The sequence below is a fragment of the Dromaius novaehollandiae genome, chromosome 1, assembly GCF_036370855.1.
Source record: "Dromaius novaehollandiae isolate bDroNov1 chromosome 1, bDroNov1.hap1, whole genome shotgun sequence".
In the NCBI taxonomy this organism is placed as follows: domain Eukaryota; kingdom Metazoa; phylum Chordata; class Aves; order Casuariiformes; family Dromaiidae; genus Dromaius; species Dromaius novaehollandiae.
The window spans coordinates 142,200,483-142,220,886 of NC_088098.1; the positions used below are offsets into that span (position 1 = coordinate 142,200,483).

A 20,404-nucleotide genomic window follows, 5' to 3' on the forward strand; every position below is an offset into this window, starting at 1 on the left:
GTTCTCGTGCAGAAAAGAATTACTGATGGCTATGAAAGAGGGAAAGGAAATGTAGAAAAAAGAATAGGCAAAGCTCAGTTGCTAAAACTTTCAGCAATTCTACCCCATGAAAGGGTCAGAAGAGAGGAAGGCAAAGTGACATCAAAGACATAGTGGTATATATTGCAGCAGCAAGAGTTAGCAGAGAAAGCAAGTTAACAGTCCATTGCAATCCTCTCATTAGTGCAGTTAGTTTCTTTAGACTCCTGACATTTGATCTACACTACATCTACTGTTGAATGATCAAACATATAAACTGCCATTCACAGTTTATTATGTTTAAAAAGTATACCTCTGATTTGGGAAACTCACAACCTCTGAAATTAGTAAAAGTGTTCCAGTAATTTTAAATCACTTTAAACTGCATGAGCCCAGAATTACGATCACTTCCAAACCCAAGTACTTATAAAAATTTCTGGAGTGCTTTAACAATTTTACACATCTCTACTTCACATATATCTTGAGCTCCAATGTTTCTGAAATAAAGTACATTTTAAAATGTGAAGAATATATCTTGATTTTTCCAAGTACAGAACTCAGAGGCAGAGGAGCAGGAGAGAAGGGTGACAGTCAAATCTGGATTGATTTTGTGCCAATCTTAGGTAAAATATACGAGACAATGAAGTTTACATTAGTATCAGGCAGGAAGATGATTCTCAGTTAGCACCGTTCACTTGGAACAATGAACGGTTTTTAACATACAATAAATCACAAGCTCAAAATGTAAATGCTGATGATATTGTAGGAATATTGTCTCCACTTACCATATTTTTAATATTCAGTCAACTAATAAGAAACTGTTTGTATGTCCCCAAAGAGTTAATAACTCACTTTCAGATTTTATTGTAGATATGTGAGATATTCCAACTTAAAGCTTCTTCAGAAGTCAAGTTGTTTTTTACTTTGTCCATTTACTTTTTCTATATCTTCTACAGTTCTTTATATCTATGGTTGCTGATATTGCATGTGTGGCTGGACTGCCAATGATGCTATCCTACTGAAGAACGCATATCACTCACTAAACATACTTTACAGTTGCTTGAATCACATTCCAGTCTCCCTAGGGACTTGAATAGCTATGCAAAGCTGAAGTACTATCCTGAATGTAAGTGGCCTAGAGGACTTGTATAGTCCAACTGTGTGAAATAACGGCAAACTGATTTATGGGGTGGTACCTATGATATCGGGACTTCTGTGAAGCTCTTGACTGAGGGCTGAATTTTTTCTTCTGTTCATATGGTTGGAATAGGGAAATATGTTATTTTCTTACTAAGAGATAGGATGTTTGAGGCAGAAGTGCCTGCTTAAGAAAGAGTTTGTACTTTCACACAAGCTGAATAAGTCCTTTTTGGTGGACACAAACTAATTCTCTCTCTTGGGAGATCTTTCTTAGTCTGGCTTCATTCTCTTCTCTTGAAAAAAGAGGAAAGCTGACCGAATGTGTTTTCTAATCCAGATAGAATGAAATCAGCTCTGGGGTTAGTGCACAAATATACCTATAAAAAGGTGCAACTCCTATCAAATGGTGTTTTCAGTCTCACATTAGTAAGCTGTTATATTTTAAGATTTGTCCTAATATATCGGATATTTGTTATAAACCATTGTTAATCTATATTTTCATTCTAAGAAAAGTAGAAGACTAGCTTTAAAATAGACAATCCCTTTCTTCTTATACAGGCATACCTCACTATATTGCGCTTTGCTTTATTGTGCTTGACGGATGTTGCGCTCTTTACAAATCGAAGGTTTGTGGCAACCCTGCGTCAAGCAAGTCTGTTGGCGCCATTTTTCCAACAGCATGTGCTCACTTTGTGTCTCTGTGTCACATTTTGGTAATTCTTGCAGTATTTCAAACTTTTTCATTATTATTTTATCTTTTGTGGTGCTATTTGATCAGTGATCTTTGATGTTACTGTTGTAATTGTTTTGAGGTGCCACGAACCATGCCTATATAGGATGGGGAACTTAAATGATCAATATTGTGTGTGTTCTGACTGCTCCACTGACCGGCCATTCTCCCGTCTCTCTCCCTCTCCTCGGGCCTCCCTATTCCCTGAGGCATGACAAAATTGTAATTAGGCCAATTAATAACCCTGAAATGGCCTCTAAGTGTTCAGGTGAAAAGAAGAGTCACACGTCTCCCTTGAAATCCAAAGCTAGAAATGATTAAGCTAGTGAGGAAGCCATGTCAAAAGTTGAGACAGGCTGAAAGCTGGGCCTCTTGCGCCAAACAGTTAGCCAAGTTGTGAATGCAAAGGAAAAGTTCTTGAAGGAAATTAAAAGTGATACTCTGGTGAACACACGAAGGATAAGAAAGCAAAACAGCCTTATTGCTGATATGGAGAAAGTTTTAGTGGTCTGGATAGAAGATCAAACGAGCCACAACATTCCCTTAAGCCAAAGCCTAATCCAGAGCAAGGCCCTAACTCTCTTCAATTCTGTGAAGGCTGAGAGAGGTGAGGAAGCTGCAGAAGAAGAGTTTGAAGCTAGCAGAGATTGGTTCATGAGGTTTAAGGAAAGAAGCCGTCTCCATAATATAGAAGTGCAAGGTGAAGCAGCAAGTGCTGATGTAGAAGCTGCAGCAAGTTATCTAGAAGATCTAGCTAAGATAATTGATGAAGGTGGCTACACTAAGGAACAGATTCTCAATGTAGATGAAGCAGTCTTATCTTGGAAAAAGATGCCACCTAGGAGTTTCACAGATAGAGAGAAGTCAATGTCTGGCTTCAAAGCTTCAAAGGACAGGCTGACTCTCTTGTTAGGGGCTAATGCAGCTGGTGACTTTAAGTTGAAGCCAACGCTCAGTTACCCTTCCAAAAATTCTAGGGCCCTTAAGAATGATGCTAAATCTGCTCTGCCTGTGCTCTATAAATGGAACAACAAAGCCTGGATGACAGCACATCTGTTTACAACATGGTTCACTGAATATTTTAAGCCCACTGTAGAGACCTACTGCTCAGAAAAAAAGATTCCTTTCAAAATATTACTGTTCATTGACAATGCACCTGGTCACCCAAGAGCTCTGATGGAGATGTACAATGAGGTTAATGTTGTTTTCATGCCTGCTAACACAACATCCATTCTGCAGCCCAGGGATCAAGGCGTAATTTTGACTTTCTAGTCTTATTATTTGAGAAATACATTTTGTAAGACTACAGCTGCCATAGATAGTGATTCTTCTGATGGATCTGGGCAAAGTAAATTGAAAACCTTCTGGAAAGGATTCACCATTCTAGATGCCATTAAGAACATCCATGATTCCTGGGAGGAGGTCAAAATATCAACAATAACAGGAGTTTGGAAGAAGTTGATTCCAGCCCTCATGGATGATTTTGAGGGGTTTGAGACTTCAGTGGAGGAAGTAACTGCAGATGTGGTGGAAATAGCAGGAGAACTAGAATTAGAAGTGGAGCCTGAAGATGTGACTGAAATGCTGCAAACTCATGATAAAACTTTAATGGATGAGGAGTTGCTTCTTATGGATGAGCAAAGAAAGTGGTTTCCTGAGATGGAATCTACTCCTGGTAAAGATGCTGTGAGCATTGCTGAAATGACAACAAAGGGTTTAGAACATTACATAAACTTAGTTGATAAAGCAGCGGCAGGGTTTGGGAGGACTGACTGCAATTTTGAAAGAAGTTCTATTGTGGGTAAAATTCTATCAAACAGCATCACATGCTACGGAGAAATCCTTCGTGAAAGGAAGAGTCAATTGATGCAGCAAACTTCCTTGTTGTCTTAATTAAAGAAATTGCCACAGCCACCCCAGCCTTCAGTAACCACCACCCTGATCAGTCAGCAGCCATCAACATCAAGGCAAGACTGTCTGCCAGCAAAAAGATTATGACTTGCTTAAGGCTCAGATGATGATTCGTATTTTTAGCAATAAAGTATTTTTAATTACGGTACGTACACTGTTTTTTTAGACATAATGCTATTGCTCACTTAGACTACAGTATAGTGTAAACATAACTTTTGTATGCATTGGGAAGGAAAAATTTTGTGTGACTAGCTTTATTGCGATATTTGCTTTATTGTGGTGGTCTGGAACCAAACCCGCAATATCTCTGAGGTATGCCTGTAATTAAAATGGATGAAGATCAAATACAAGTCTTGAAGCCTTTCTGTATTGAAGTTATAAATATAACTTTTCAAGATTCCTTTGGGAAATTTTTCATCTGTGCATTGTATGAGGAATATTTTCCTGCCAATATATTACAGATTATTTTGAGGATGGCATGTTACTTTATTCCAATTTCTTTCATTTAGATAGTTCCAGTTATGTTTGCATGATCTTAATAATTGCAACGTTTACTATGTTTCCAGATAATTCTTTTTTCCTCTTGGAATATTTTTTTCTATTCTTCTGTCTGCTGCATTCATTATACATTACGTAATACTTCAGAGAGTACTGTATGAAATCTCCACTGTTGTATTGCATTATCGGATTGTGTTTGTTCCAGTCCCAGATGCAGGATGTCCTCTGATAATCATATAGCACTGTCATGGGTAAAACAGTCTTGAGCTGGGGAATTTTTACTTAATTTAATTTATTGTTGATTGGCACAAAGTTCTGACCACTGGTTCAGGTATTGTGTGTGTGTGTGTGTGGGGGAGAACAATTAAGCAAACCCCTGGTGAGGGCTGTTCATGAGCCACAGCCCCTCGGGGATGTCCCTGCCCCAGCAACAGTCACCCACAGCCCCAGCCCCTATGGGAGTGCCCCTTCCCCAGTGAGTGTCACTCACAGACCCCAGTGACTTAGCCCTGCCATGGGTCACCTATGACCACAGCCCCCTGGGGTGTCCCTGCCCCAGCGAGGGTCACTGGCAGCCACAGCCCCTCGGGATGCCCCCATGGGCATGGCAGCTCTTGGAGCCCCATCTGCCAGAGCGTGTCTCCAGGCACATTTCCAGCTGCACACCTCCCGCAGCCTCCTCAGCAGTGCCCTGCCATCTGCCTCCGTGAGCTTAGCCTGTTGCCCTTCTTTCTGAAATATGTCAGGTCCGGACATGGGTGCTCCCCACAGGCTGCAGTTCTGGCGCACACTGGGGCACTCCCACTGGTGCTGGAGCCAGTGGTGACGGGCACAGGGCAGGTCACCTCCTCCCACACAACACCCCACTATCCCAACCCTGCCATTTGTGCCCAATACATGCACGCAAAGTACACTGCCAGTGTACGTTTGACAAAATGTACAAAAAAGAGAGGTGCTAATGAGAAACAAAACATGAAAATATCATATAACTTCCACTCATATAGTGTTCTTTTTGCAGTGCAGTTCAAAAAAATGACAGACTTTTCTAAATCAACTTTGGGTTAAATGGGTGATAGGAACTGTACTTATTTATTTTGGTTAAAAAGTAAATATAGTAAGGGAAAGGTTTCTAAATATATTTACATTATATGCAACTACAAGTTCTGTAAATAAATAGATCAAAATATTTTTTGTGTATTTTTAGCAAAACAGGAATGGATATGAAAAAATTAGTCAGCTGATGATCGATGCTCATGTATAAGACAGGCTTTATTCACATATTTCAGTTATCACACCAATGAGCACTGACTCCTACTGACCTATAGCTCTCTAATCAAAGAACTATAAACCAGGCCTAACTCAGAAATATAGAATTTGCACCATTGTATAGCTTTAGCATTGCCATACAGGGTCTCAAAATAATAGTATTGTGCCAGACAGGCAGGAAAGGTCTCTTTCATGCCTCTTTCCCTATGTAGTCTGCCATTACCATGGGGAAGAGAATTTTCTTCATAGTTACAGTCATGTTTTGCAAACCTCTGTGACAGACAGAGTCATTAATGCTGTTCCTTACCTTAATTAGTTGATAGGCAGAAGATAAAGAGGAAAAAGGGAGAATAAAAAGAAAGGTTGCTGTTTGAAGACTTCTGCAGCTGAATAAAAGAAGAACTAGTCCCCCCATATGGGATCATGTAAGACACCTCAAAATCTGACTTTTTCAATAATTTTAAAAAAGGAGGTGACTTGAATTATATTCCCTGTTACTGTCCATACTGTCAGCACTGAGCTGAAAAATATAAGCAGTTGCTAAACAAGCTGGTGATTTTAACATGTATTTAAAAATCATTTTTCTGCTATTGCTTACACTGATTAATATTTAGAAAGTTAGCACTTTACTGATCAGCTGGAAAAAATCAGGCCTCACCTGAATTCATGCTTATGTGCTGGCAAAGGAAAGGTATAGGTACATAGCAAAGTTTTTTATCACATTAGTGGATATTAAATGGTGATTTGTATTATTTAATGTTAAAATGAGGGCAATTAGGTTCTAGTACTAGGACTTCTATTAAGGAAACAATAGTGGACAGTTAACTATCTACTATTTTTCCTGCCTTTAAAGACCCTTTGATTTTTTTTTTTTTTTGAATAGGATAAAAAGTCCAAATGTGACAGTAAGAGAACTGTTCTTTTTATACCTAAAATCACAAATAAGATAAAAGAAAATACTAGTTACATGCCTCCCTGCAGGGTTGGTTGGCCTGGGCCAAGATCAGGCCACAGCAGTTCTAAAATTCCCAGCACTAATATGAGAATTCCTGATATCTATCAAGAGCAAAGCATAAGCAAACCTCGCCCATATCTGCCTACCTTGCAAATTCCTGCAAAGGAAGGCTGATATAATTACAGGATGAATGTGCTGCTTAGCAGCAGAAAGAAATCTAGGAGGACTTGCCAACCATTACTCAGATTCAAAATTACTCAAAAAAATGATTTAAGACATGGCTACTTTTATAAAGATTCACATCAGCATAAATGAAACATAAACAGGATCTCAGTACTAGGGATGCAAAGACAAGCAGCCACATTAGGGAAATGATCAGAAGGGTTACTCTTCTGTTGTTGTCTACCCATACTTTAAGAATACCCATCTACCTATCTATCTTACCTACAGGTCTCTTTCAGAATTTTTTTTTAATTAGGTAATTACTAATGAAGTGAGTTTTTTTAACTTATTCCTCACTATTTTCTATGAAACCTTAATCCTCCTCTCAGCATCTTTCTTTCCTTAAATATTTACGGTTTATGTTTCCATGTTTTCAGCTTGAGTCAGACTGTAGATCTCATCTCCTGATTGGCCCTTTACACATGAATGAATGGGTTTGTCTTCTATGATAGCATGCTTTAAAAGATGCCATTATTAGTCATTATCTGATGACTTTTTTTCTACACAACAGCCTATTAGAGATTTTTTCCAAGAGACAGTTCATGAGATATAAACCAACCAGAGGAGGAAACAGAATTAGGAAACTAGACCTGCTTTCTCATTGGCATGTTCAGATTCTTACTCTGATTATTCATATAACTGTTCAAATATGAAATATATATATATATATCCCCCTTCACATTACCAAAAGACTAAAGCTTAAAGAGCTTTGTTAAGAGCTTCTTTGCTTAACCAAGAAGGTTAAGATTTGAATCGTCATGGTCTACAAAAATCCACTCTCTAATAGCGAAGGAGCTGGTAGACATAGGTATAGTGACATGTAGTGGCTGAAGATTGAAACTCTGCAGAGGACAGATTGAGTGACTTAGAGATAAAGTGGATGCTTCTTCAACTGAAGTCTTTAAATCAGAGGTGGAGATTTATCTCAAAGGCATGCTGTGGCTCACAAAGAAGTTACAGACTTGACACATGCAACACTGGATGAATTTCTGTGGCTTGTTTTAGGCTGGAGGTCAGAAAAGATGATCACAATGGTCCTTTTTGACCTTAAAGCATGAATCTTGTTATCAAAAGGTGATTACAGCAAACTGTCTCTGACTTTAAGAGAGAAGAAAAAAAAAACTGTAGGAATGCCATTATGCCATTGTGCAACACCTTCTGTGGATGGTAAAGGACAGACACAAACAATAAAATCCTAAAGAATTGTATGGTCTTGCCCTGTGTGTATCCAGCTAACTGTGTCAGATATATAATGGGTCTCTCTTTTCTGTATTTTGACAATACTTGTCAAATAAAAGTTTTTGAGACAAAGACAAAGTAAACAGGAGAGAAAAATACCTTTCCTTTTTTATATTTGTTTCATTAAAGAGTATAGGATTGTGATCAAGGTAGAAATGTAATATTTAACTGACATATGTGTTTCATTTTTTTATTTATTGTTAATTTTTTCCCTCTCTTTTACTCCACTTTGAAAAGCCAAAATGGTTTTGATAAGGCCTATTCATTTCACACACTGCCTCATTAAGGGAAAAAAAATGAAACACACTTAGAAGACTATTAAGTAGAAAGCTAATGTATACCTTCAAATAATTCTGATGCTTCTGGGAAGTTTTTGCCTTAGACTGAAACTAGTTTTCTTCACTCATGAACTGAACACCACTGGGGATTAAGGCTTGCCAGTGCAGGTGCAGACCCCTGTATGGGAAAGTGCAGAAAAATGTCGAGGAGATAGGTGATGGAGGCTAGCCAGACCGTTCCGTGGGAAAAGGAGCATCAACAGGGCATGTTGACCCATAGTCATGTAGTTGAGCCTGTGCCAGGGTGGTGCTGCACCTGGGCTTTGAATCGAGAATAACAATGAGCTCAACATGCTTACTGCGCATGTGTATAGTACATAAAAACTTCATCTAGTGCCCACCCAGTGTTCCTCACCCTGGACCGACACTCAGCGGTGCCAGGGATCCCCCGCTCCATTATTGCCTTGATCGGGAAAACGCCGGGGAACCCCCATTCAGACGCAGAGGTAATAAATGCTCCATATCGACCATCGTATGCCTTGTGTTCATGTATCCGTCCCTGCTGGGAATCCGGGCGGTGCCCCCGCCTCACCCTTACAACCCCATTGTATTCTGCAGTCTGGAGAATTATCCATCTTAACTTCCCAAATCAGGGGTTCAGTTGTCCCAGGGATCTCAAGAAGTTCACATGCAGTCTATCAGACTTCCAGATTATTTGGGGCTCTCTAAGGAAATCTATTAACCTTTCAGGAACAACTTCTGGGAACAAGCAATGTGGTTTTTGATAAAACTTAACCATAGCCAACCAAAACTAGGGTTGAAGATTGCCTTTGAAGATCTATTTAAAGACGTCTCTCAAGAAAGGGACTCTTTCTTATCACATTCTGTCCATAGAAAGAAAGATTGTAAATTAAACTGAAACTGATACATGTATCTAGGGCTCACAGAGGGGACTGCCATGAGGGTTGATAATGGGAAAAGTAATTTATTATTTCATAAATAATTTGTGTCTCCATTTTTTTAAGATTTAAAAAACAAATTTAATTGCCAAAATAATACTCCTTATATCTCTACAATATTGTATCTAAAGTGATAATATGATGCTGTAAATGACTGACAAAAATACAGGAAATGTGGTACATTTCTGTTTGGATTGGCTTTAAAAGGAAAAGGATTTGCTTTCAGCAGGTTGCTCACATGACACTGGGACAGTAACAGTAAATGCAGTACCCATAGGCATGGATCTGACCCCGTATAACAGCCTCGTACATGCTGCCGAGGCTAATAAATAAGTAGCATTTATCGCATGTTTAAAACTGGATATGTTACAGATGTGGCAAATTCTTTCATCTGTCTTGACTTATATGTGCAGCTTCACATTATTTACTTGACTAAAACCTAAGGGGAATTACTGTCTCTGACTTTAATTATAATGGCAGCTTCAACAGAAATACAAGTCTGTCTTCCTTATTTTCTCCTTCTCATGTCTCTTCATAACAGTCCAAAATGGTACACTGAATTGGCAAACATAGTATTGCTACAGGTAGCATCCAATTCACATTCCTCATCAGACTCTCAGCTAGTGTATCATATGTTGAAAGAAGAAGAGCTGATGACTGAGGTCTGTGAAAACTGTTTCTCAATAAAATTTCATAGGCTTGGCACAGCATTCCCTGCCATCAAAAGCCACCTTCCCATGTAAACTGTATTTTGTCTTTCCATCAAAATCTTCATATTGCCTATTATAATCTTATATTTTTTCATTGTCTCTCACATAAGACACCATTCCTGCCCTTAATGGAGGTGCTTGATATGAGAGATCTTTGATCGTTCAATCTCTTTCAGCATTATTGCCTTTTGAGCATTTTTTTCCTATTTTATAGCTGTTTTCTGTCCTACAGAATAGCTGTGCTCTAGGACTGTTTTCTCCTTGTTGCAAAAATTTGACAAAGCTTGCATTTTTCTAGCTTTTATGCCACCGCTTAACTTCCCCATATTTCTGACGGTCAGATCCCTCTACATGCCAGTGCTGTCTTCACTGGAGGTAGCTGAAGAATCTGTTTTAGTATCAATACTGAGCTTGATTTGTATAATGTTTTTTTTTGTCATTAAGGAACATGATAGTAAATAAGCATTAACTCTGATTCCTTCAACATCCACATAGATGCTTCACTTAGACAAAACTGAACAAAACAAAAAAGATAAAACAAAGCAGAAGATCCCTACTAAACTGTTGCTGTTTGTCATGTAAGATGAGATAAAACAATGTTTTTCAGAAAATCATCTCATCAGAAATTTTTCCTGGAACCCTCATTCACGACTCTGGTCACCAGTAGCACCATTTTTGTGGTGCTTCATCCCATCTTCATTGAGTTCATTTATATAACATCAAGGTTTTACACAAAAACAAATCAAATATCAAATTACCAGCACCAGCAGTTTGCCTAACTACAGCTGTCAAAGCAGATAGTAATAAAATAAAAATAATTTCAGAAATACAAAATAAATAAATGAACTACCTGCTATTAAAGAGGCTCCCACAAAATCAAAAAGTGATATACTGACTTCTGTTTTGGTTACCACAATGGTTCTTGTTACAGACAGCAGGGAAGAAATATAAGTGCTAGAAACTCTTTGAACTGGTAAATTAGAGGCTTACTCCAACATATCACTGAAATGCCATTACATAGCTTTGATCTCTCAGTAAAGCTGTACAGGAATCTGACAATCATAGTGGACTCTCAGGTGTAAGAGCTGATAATGCTAGCACAGATTTCATGCTGTCATTGAAATTAAGGTAATAATAATAGTAAGTGGCAGACTATTATCAGAAATATACATGAATCTATGCAGTGATATGTACCTGATGGATCCAAGTCTTAAACTTTCTTAAATACAGGGAAAGGAATTGGAACAGTAATCTTTAGGAGGTTCAAGAGAGTTTTTCCTCCAGGACTGATCTCTCTTGACTTGACTTTTAGCTTCCATTAAATTCAGATAAGGAAAGTATATGTGATGGGAGAAGTTTCTGTGACATGAGACAAATCAAGCAACTGGGAATAGTGTAAAACAGAAAACAACCACAGAGTGGAAGTAAAGAAAAGACACATAACAAAGTATAATAGGTCACAGGAGGATAACAAAACTTAAATCAAAATGCAAAAAAGAGCCCCCCCCAAACCCAAAAAACAAACAAACAAAAATCCTTCTTTTAACTTTTCTAGGATGCCTGCCAATTTTTTCTAAGGCAATGATGACTTATGAAGGGCATTTTGAAAATTATAAATGCAGATTTCCTAATTATAGGCTAAACGACTTGCCAAATACCTATACAGTTCTGTGCTAATACAATATACACAGTAGTCAAGGCATAGGTTGGGAATGTGATACTTATTTTTATCACCCACAGATATTGTGAGTGCATTTCTTCATTTATGTAAGAGTAGAATGCAATGGAAGTTTTCTTTGAGCAAGGGCTCTAGAAAAAAACTATTGGAGACACTCAACACAGGCTATGGAATTTATTTATTCAATTGAAAATAATAAGAGGGGGGAGGCCAAATGCACCAGGTCTCTTTGAAAATCTTCAACCCAAGTTGCCAATGCAGCAGCAAGAATATGAAGTAATTTGTAGCCAGATAGCGAAAGTAGGAAAACAGATTAAGCTGACTTTTCAACTGCTGGGGCAGGATCTAATTTATGCTGATGTGGTATAGAAATTTTATAGACATTAAATAAATAAAATTTGCATGACCTGAAAATTAAATTTATGTAAGAAGCAAGCTAGAAATCAGAGTTAAAACAGAAAAATTCTAAATTCTTCGCTAGTGAAACAAGTATGCTGTAGGAAAAAATTGCTCTGGTGTTGTAAATTCCCAGTGTTAGAGTGGTTGAAAATAGCTTGAAAATAAAGTGGTTGAAAACAAGCTTGTACAGCATTGTTTCATATTCTTTCCTCCTTTCCCTATTATTCTTGTAGTTTTCATAAGCTGCTGCTTCTTTTTTTTTTTTAGGTGGCATCATATTAAAATCTCACACATAAACATCACATTTAACAATTAGCAATGAGTTGCAGATTCAAGGAATCCAAAGTTAGGAAATACCAAAACGAAAATGGTCTGGACAATCATAATTCAATTCACTTACAAATGTGTCTTACAGCGCAGTCTAATTATATAATCACTTTTCCCTACAGTACATAGATTGGATTAGAATTTCAGTGATTTACCCTCCTTATTGTTTAAAGTATGACCCAGAATTTATAGATATGCATTAATCAGAATTAATTTCTTCCTAAGAAAGACAGTCTTTTCATAATAATGTCTTATGATATTACATCTGCAATCAGAAAAAAATTCAAATGATGAACTAAATAAGAGAAAGGTCAAAAGTACCTTAAGAATGTGAGGAAATATATTTTAACTTATTTTTAAAGATCTAACATGGGAGTTGTCTAGAAGATTATAGTACTATTTCTTGACAGATTTCTAGATATGTTAAAAAATTAACTGAACAAAACCATTCATACTTGCATAAAGGACTTAAAATGTATGTTCTTTATTTTGGAAGAGGCACCTATGCATGTGTTTGTGTGAAAGTCTATTTTCTCTGGGCTTTATTTTTCGCATGTTGTTACAAATTATTAAAATAAATGTAGTAATGAAAAGGAACAAAGATCTGCCACTGAAAATTTCAGCCAAATACTTGAAATTTGGCAAAATTTTAACTACATATGAAAGGAGTTTTATGCTATAGATTGTTAGGAAAACTCCTGTTGTATTTCATATTTTTCTAAGTTAAATTAATAAATCTTAGTAAAAATAATTTCTCATTGCTGTCTACTAGTTTATGTTTACTCCAATGTGAACCCCATCAGAATGTAAATAGCAATAAGAACCCCCCCAAACACTTTTAAATGATGCAGATTGCACAGAAAAAAAGATACGTTAAAACTGATGTTTTTGCTATCACACTCAAGCAAATTTACTGCTCTGTTCTGCTTCTGGCATCATTCCCTTTGTAATGTAACTATTCATGATGTATCTCATTTGCTAGTGTATCTGATGGACCATAACTTTAAAAATGTCAACAAAATAAATTTACTGTACTGTTTATTTTTATTGTATGCTACTCTGTGTACTACATACTGCCTCAATTTCCTTGGAGCACATGACTTAAATCACATGAAGTTCTAAGTTGTGAATATCATGCCATTTATCACTTAAGTTCCAATTTATTTTCAGAAGATAAGAGTGAATAAGTTAAATTATCTTTCCTTTTCAAGGAAAAGGAAAAAAAAAAAAGATTTTGTCATCAAATATGTCTTGGTCCAACCAAAAGAAAGGAGTTACTGTTATAATTTGTACATAGTCTTTCATCAACTGCAGATGTATTCCAGTCAAAGAAATTTGATTGCTTACAATGTCTTACCAAAAATTCTTTCTATTGAGTGCATATTAGATAATATTCTATTTAAAAATCATTTTAGATATACCGTACATGACAGCTAAAACATTTTGGATTCAAGTATGATTTATGCATACTGTGGTTATTTTCATAACATTATCTGCCATTGTCTATAGTCTTAGTCAGAATTACATACACACACACACACACACACACAAACATATATATTTGCCTCAGAAAACAGTAAACCAACCAAGGAAATATCTTTGACCAACTTCAGAGCAACAGAGAGAGCAAAAGACCTAATTCAAAGGCCACTAAATCAGAAGTATGATCTCTACTGTGATCAGCTGACTGGGATCAGGCCTTACATTTGGATGTAAGTTCAACAGAAACCATTAAACCATTATTTACATTTGCATTTATATTACATGAAACCATTATTTACATTTTGCTTGGGTTCTCGTAGTCCTATATGCACTTCTTGGTACTATACCCTACCCATTTAAAACCATGTGAGAGTAAAGTAAAAAGGCCAATTGAAAAAATACGAGTCCCATTTTTAAAGTTTCAGAAATTACACAGAATCCTTTTAAACTCTTAGAAGTTGTTCATACCTCACTTAATTCATTGAGATTAAAACCTGTAATATCGCTGTAAAAGTCACCCTCCAGATAAAACATGGTGAGGAAATACCAAAATCTAATCCACAACTTATATAGTAAGTAGCCTTACTCAAGCAAAAATAATATTAAAAGTGTGTTTCAACTCCAGGTATCTATATGTGAGTGTCTATAAATACAGCCATGCAGCTGACCAAATGTGGATGTGTACTTTGGGGTGCACTGAATAGCTCTCCAGAGTCTCTTTGACTTCTCTTTGGCTAGAGCATTGACTATAATGAGTTCTTAGCTACCTAGTTCATGTACACACATCTACATTTCGGTGGTGAATCTGGAGCTCATCTCCACTGTTAATGAGTAATTGAAATTCCCTGTCCCTTCTATTTGGTATTTTTGCACTTTTTGGAAAGTTTCTCTGAGTTTTTTTTTTTAATATATAAATGAGTTCCTTAAGACAATTAGTAGAATGAATGCACTGCTAAACTTACAAAACTGTTCCTTCTTTTTATATAATGTTTTTACATGCACACAGTTTTAAACTTCTTAAATATTTACTGTTGCTGGTACCATATTGAGCTTTCATCTTGAAAAAAAAATTCTCATTTGCATATTGCAGGGTGAAAAAGAACTCCATATTGACTTCTTTTGCAAACAATTGATGTACATAAGTGGAATCTGTAACAGGTATAGACATTTGTTTTTAAACTGGTTACTGGAGGAATTCATAAACACTAATACTGCAGAAGTCAATGAAGGATTCATTCGACTGTTTAGCTGTGGTCGCTTTCTGTTAGAGTGTAGATATAAGATTGCTTAGCTTTCTGTAGTGCAGGTAATAGTTAAAAACAGCTAACACTGAACTAGCAAAAGACAACTGCTAAATCCGAAACCTGATCAGTAAAGAAGGGAGAAAAAAGAGAGCTTGCAGGGGAAGCACTGCAAAGTAAGACTGGCAATCCAGCAGCATTACACACAGTTTGGTGATGCTTAATATCATGCAGGATTTCTTTACAGAGAATATAGACTAGTAGCACAGATTTATTACCTACAATAGGGAGAGGGGAAAAAAAATGTTGAGTGTAAGCTACCATTTTAGCTCGAATCAGGACTGTGTTTTTGAAATGAATCTCCCAGTTGTCTTCAGTTACTATGCTTTGGTCCATATTTGGAGCAGTCCTAGATGACATGAACTGAATTCCTTTTGTCTGAAGTTAAACTGGAAGATGCAGTTCAGGAGTACTCCAGTGGCCAGTTAGTGTTTGGTGCATGTGACCAGATAGTACGCAGTTTAAAGTGGGCAGAACCCTAAAATGTATATAGCATTGACACCAGGTCTTCAGCACCAACTGCTGTGCTCTGTAGAGCGACCTCTATTTGTGCACCGTACCTGCTGTGATAGACACTGCTAAATGTGTTATTTGTTTTAGATAACACAAATCTTCACCAATCTTCTCCCTTTTTGCATATTCTGACTAATATTAAAATAGTGGTAGCATTTATATTCACATTTAATATACAAACATTCATTTATAAATATGTTTATGTTTGAGTAAAAGCTATAATACCCTACTGAGATGAATGGGAGAGGTTACACTAACAGCTGTGTAAGCCTGTCACAAGACCAGTTCACGTGAACTGGGTGTATCTGTATGTCTCACCTGCTTGTGCTCCAAGCTGATTAGCTACAAATCTGATCTGATTGTCGGATGCAAGAGCTATATAACCGAATTAGCATGATGTTGTGTGCCAGACTGCTAAGCCCTGTACAAAATCAAGGGATAATAATAATAATAATAATAATAATAACAACAGTAATAATAATGTATTTGATATTTTTTGGTCTCCAGCATAATCATATTATAAGTGCATGCACAGCAAGGTATGGACCTGGAACTTAATCAGACACTGTGTAGAGGACTCTGGCCCAGTTTATATGAACACTTAACAACATTATTCATTGTAAGTGCGCAAGTGGCTTCACTGACTTCAGTGCAGATCATGCTACGTCTGTGTTTTCAGGACTCTTGTTCCATAGAATCAACAAGGAGGAAATGCACAATGAAACTGATCCATAGTATGCAATGTTCCTAAGAAAATGAATTTCACATGTAGCTCATGATGCACAAAACCTGAATTTTTCAAGAGCTGATGGAGAAATTTCATAGAAACACAAAATTTTTAGTGAGCCATCATCCAGCTATTTTGAGTGACGGGCACTCTATCATCCTCTGCCAGATGACAGCATAAGGTCAAGCAGAAGTGGTTATTTTACTTTAGAAATGTCTCAACATCAGTATTTCATGACTGCACCCTGGACTCAAATAAAAAGCAATATGGATTTTACTGTATCTGGTATTTTGAAAATTATTTTTCACAGACATAGAGCTATAAGATTTTTAAGAAAAAGCCTCAGTTTTCCTCTGCCATATATTGGTGGCATGCATAACAGCTAGAAGAAGCAATCAAAATTTTGTTGAAATATTTTTCCATAAAAATGAAATTTCAGTTAAACTATTCATTTGATAAGATTATATCCATGGTTTAAAGACTTTCTTCTGAAAAACAAAACAAAACAAAACAAACAAACAAAAAAACCTCCTCCTTTTCTGGAAGTATTTAAATATTCTGTATCAGCATTTTTAGAATGTTCCATTTCAATTTGTCATATTTCATATTTAAAATTATAGCATGCAGGGCTCTAAAGGACCCTGAGGTATTATTTAAAACCAAACTCCTATTCTTAGAACACTCAACAGAATGTTTTCAAGTAGTTATTAAAAATCTCTCTCTCAAAAAAAACCCAACCCTCCACAGCCCTAATATCACATAGGGTTTTTTTTCCCTAATACTGTATTGAAATCATTTTGTTGGAAATACATTTCTTCCTTTCTTTTATTTTTCTTTAGAATTTCTAGCATACATTTGATCATTATGTCCTGAAAACTATCTCTTTTGTATAAAAACATAAGGATGACCTTACTGGGTTAGGCCTAATGACCACAGAGCTTATTTTCTATTCCAGCCAAAAGTGATTATCTAGGGAAAGAATACAAGAATATAAAAACAGGGCAAGTATATAGTGTTAGTAATAGACAATATCTCGTTTTTTTATACGTAAATTAGTCCAATGCTTTGAAGTACTTCTCTAAAATTTTATTTAATTTCCTAAACTTCTGTCATTCTTGATGCTGTCTAATGGACTTTCTCCATTGTTCAGGGCATCTAACTTTGGACATAGTGTTCAGCAGAAGCTCACTTAGTGCCAAGTATTTTCTACTGCATATTACATATAAGATTTTATTTAATAGATTCCAGAACATTATTTCCTTTTTTTGTAAGATCATTATGTGCTTAACCATGTTGAGTTAGTGATTCATAGTAACCCCTAGATTACTGCTCCCTACACAGACATTATTCAGCCTACATTTCTACATTTTGATTTTTCTGAAGAATGGGTATTCCTGATTGTTCCCACTAAATTTTATTTTGTTGATAAAAACTGTCAGGATCATTTTGTATGAGTCTGACATTTTATTCTAGATGCCTCAAATTCCCACAGTTTTACCTTGCAATTTAATATCTTTCACAAGCAGTATAAACTTATTCACCATTGTATCACCTAAGTCAGTAATATTGAGCAGAAGTAGGCCTAGCAACAGGACAGAACCCAGTGATATTTCCTCAAACTGACAGTGAAACACTCATATCTTGTCTTTGAGAATAATTTGTCAGCTTACTGTGCAAAATATTGTGAAGAGCGCATCATAATGTTACATTATGTTACAAAATATTATGTTACATTCCTTAAATTTACATCTAAATTTCATTAAAGTTAAGATATATCCTGTTAACTCTTTCCCTCTTTTCTGCTTCACCTTTAAAAAGAGGTAATTGCTTTTGTTTGACAAGACATATTTATGACAAAACCATATAAGGATCAGATTATGCCTCTTCTAGGTATTTAGAAATAATTTCTTAAATATTTTCTTCCAGAATCTAATAGGAAGTTGAAGTTACACTGGCAAGTTTGTAGTTCATTGGGAACATCCTTCTTCCCTTCTAATGCAAACCACTGTTTTCCTTTCTCCAGTCATCCAAGATCTCCTTTATCCTCCAGAATCCCCACTGATGTTCCAAAATAACGGTAGCTATGTACTACAATATTCCAAATATTGTTTCTCAAGCCTTAATGACTTGAATACAACACAATGCATATTCCACAACTTTATTTTCATAAATTTGGTTTGAAATTCTATTTTCCTCTTAAAATTAATTTTATTACACGCATGATCATAATTTGCCTTTTTTGAAGAGCTGTGAAAATACTGTACCCAATAGCCTTCACAACTTGTAGTTTGTTCTTACCTGTTAGGTAGTCAACGACATTGCTCATTACTTTTGTGTTTATTAAAAACTCTACAGGTTCAAAGTTAGTAAGTGTAAATCAGCCATTGGTAGCATGTTTAGCATTGCTATATTGTCCAAACATTGGATATGATTTAGATTTTTGCCTGTGTAAATTGTTCCAATTTATAACAGAGATTTTTGCATTTCTAAAATATGGAGTCTGCCTTATAAACCTGTATAGTTCTTTGGTGTTTCAAAGACAGTTTAAAATCTCTAGCTAGAAAATCCTTTACTAATAAGTACTCTTTATGCCCTCCACTTAACTTGATATCTAGGAAAAATAGAGGTTAACTATTTTAAACACAGTACAGATAAAAGAATTGGGATTGGAAAACTTAGCATGCTTTCATTAACATTAACCTAAGTTAGTTTTTGTCCTGTTAGCTTCTCTTAATGTTTCTCTCCTAATTAAAGCCATAAGAGGTTCCACTACCATAATGAGCAAGAGTGGGGGCAGGGGACATCCTTACTGCAATTAAAAGGAATTGGTTCAGCATCATTAATAACTACTGAAAACCCTGAGTAATTGTGTAGTAGTTTTGTCCATGAAATGAATTCCTTGTTAAAACCAAAAGCATGTAATTTGTGAAAAAGGCAGAGACAACCAAAAAAAAAAAATTGTTTTTCAATTTTCACTTCAAGGAAGGATGCAAATACATAAAACCCACTCACTTTGCTTCATACAATGCCTAGACTGTTTCTTTCTTCAAAACAGGGGAGCAGTGTAAATAAACCTATTTGCTTCAGATGTACAAAATCAGATAAATTATATACCAAAAAAGGATATTCAAATGATTATCCAAGTACTTAACTAATATTTATTCCTAAAGACTTCAGACAAGATTAGTTAGGAATACAGAATAAAAGCTACAACATTCTATATTAAAGATTGCTTTCTAGGTAGAGGCTGAAATAAATAAATGAAATCCAGTACCTCCTAAAAATCATGTCTTTATCCTCTGCTACTGATCAATGACACAATTACATGAAGATAATGGAAGGTAAAATTGTTCCCTTGGTTTCTTCAAGAGAAGACTGCATGCTTTGGACATGTTTTACTATTGGCTATACTGACTTGATATCATTTTGAAAATAGATTTCTTTGACATTATTCCAGATTCCAAACAGTATAAATCAGATTAAAATTAGGATCAATATACTGTGTAATTAATTTAAAAAAACAAAAGTATAGTATAGTAACAATGAGTAGTTTCCATTCACTTAAGCTAGTCTTGCAGTTTCCCCTGTTTAAAGCAGCGTCTACATTCTCTCTTCAGTTAACAGAGAGAGATACTCTCCCTGACTAGTCCTACCTAACTTACCTATCTGTACGAGGTGGAATGAATCCTACTATATTTTTAAAAAAGAAAACTCAAAAACGAGCAAATTATATAACATTTTCTTCTACTAACATGTATATAAAATATGCAAGGTTAGAATCTAAGATCCACTACAAAGACCTCTGCCACTTGAGCAAATAAGGAAATAGCGTAATGCTACCCACCACGCAGATCAGCCAATAAGATCTGTAAATATTAAGTGATGTAAGGGCACAAATAAGTCATGGCTGTATTCATTTCCATGCTGTGGAGGATTAAAAAAATAATTCATGCTTGTGATGGACAGGACAGTCTGTGACCTTACAGTATCAGTATCTTTACAAATAGACCGTTTCTTTAATTCACTGTCCTATACATACAGTTTTCTGATA

At 36.0% G+C, this 20,404-nt stretch overlaps 1 pseudogene; it reads left to right on the forward strand.

Moving 5' to 3' along the window:
• Window positions 1–2,137: 2,137 nt before the first annotated feature.
• Window positions 2,138–3,922, forward strand: LOC135327449 (tigger transposable element-derived protein 1-like; annotated as a pseudogene).
• Window positions 3,923–20,404: the final 16,482 nt, after the last annotated feature.